Source organism: Hyperolius riggenbachi, chromosome 6 (assembly GCF_040937935.1).
Source record: "Hyperolius riggenbachi isolate aHypRig1 chromosome 6, aHypRig1.pri, whole genome shotgun sequence".
NCBI lineage: Eukaryota > Metazoa > Chordata > Amphibia > Anura > Hyperoliidae > Hyperolius > Hyperolius riggenbachi.
This window is the reverse complement of record NC_090651.1, coordinates 13,650,968-13,652,504: the sequence shown is the minus strand read 5'-3', so window position 1 is coordinate 13,652,504 and position 1,537 is coordinate 13,650,968. Positions and strand designations below refer to the sequence as shown.

Sequence of the window (1,537 nt, the reverse complement as noted above, 5' to 3'; positions counted from 1 at the left end):
CCCTATACACACACACGCGCACGTACACACCCTATACACACACACACACACCTTACACACACACACACCCTACACACGCACACACACACACACACACACACACACTACAAATACGCACGCACACACACCCTATACACACACACTTACCCTATACACACACTACACACACACACACACACACACGCACACACACCCTATACACACACACGCACGCACACCCTACACACACACACGCACACCCTACACACACACACACACACACACACACCCTATACACACACGCGCGCACACACACACACACACACACACACACACACACACACCCTATACACACACGCACACACACCCTATACACACACACGCACGCACACCCTATACACACACACACACACACACCCTATACACACACGCGCGCACACACGCACACACACCCTATACACACACGCGCGCACACACACACACACACACACACACACACACGCACACACACCCTATATACACACACGCACGCACACCCTATATACACACACGCACGCACACCCTATACACACACACACACACACACACACTATACACACACGCGCGCACACACACACACACACACACACACACGCACACACACCCTATACACACGCACACCCTATACACACACACACACCCTATACACACACGCGCACGCACACCCTATACACACACACACACACACACCCTATACACACACGCGCGCACACACACACACACACACACGCACACACACCCTATACACACACACACGCACGCACACCCTATACACACACACACACCCTATACACACACGCGCGCGCGCACACACACACCACACACACCACACACACACACACACACACACACACACACACACTCACACACACACACACACACACACACACACACACACACACACACACACACACACACACACACACACACACACACACACACACACACACACACACACACACACACACACACACACACACACACTACAGATACACCACATTACACACACATACATACTACACACACATACATACTACACAGATTAGACACTGTACACACATTCACTATTTCTCACCTCTCCTCACCACACCCACTCTCCCCTCTCATCACTCACCAGCAGCCTCCCTGTGTCCTCCTGTCTTGTCTTCCTCCTCCCAGCAGAGCCCGGGAAACACGTGCAGTGGGCGGGGCTAGCTGCTCCGAAGAGTGCATTGCACAGGCTGGGACAGAATATTCTGTGGGCGGGGCTGCAGGACGGGCATTCACAGTACAAACAGCCCCTCCCAAAGCAGGCTAGTTGTGAAGACAGCAGCTTCCTCCTCCATCTGCAGCCTGGCTGGCCCCGCCCATAGAGTTCATCAGCAGTAAGGAGGAAAGATATTGCATGGCATGGCTGGTGCACAGCGCCCCTTATCACCTGGAGGCCACAGCCCATGCCATGCTGCCGCACCCTAGATAACAAGCATGGCTGGTGCACAGCGCCCCTTATCACCTGGAGGCCACAGCCCATGCCATGCTG

The 1,537-nt window shown here is 54.0% G+C and overlaps 1 protein-coding gene across 3 annotated transcripts in view; it reads right to left on the bottom strand.

Annotated features, from left to right (window-relative positions):
- Positions 1 to 1,169, bottom strand: part of PRDM16 (PR/SET domain 16) — an 805,072-nt gene extending 803,903 nt beyond the window's left edge. For all 3 annotated transcript variants that reach the window (XM_068238856.1, XM_068238853.1, XM_068238857.1), the window contains exon 1: positions 1,133 to 1,169. The gene's annotated coding sequence lies outside the window, so the exon portion shown is untranslated. The remainder of the gene's footprint in view (positions 1 to 1,132) is intronic.
- Between the last annotated feature and the right edge of the window lie 368 nt (positions 1,170 to 1,537).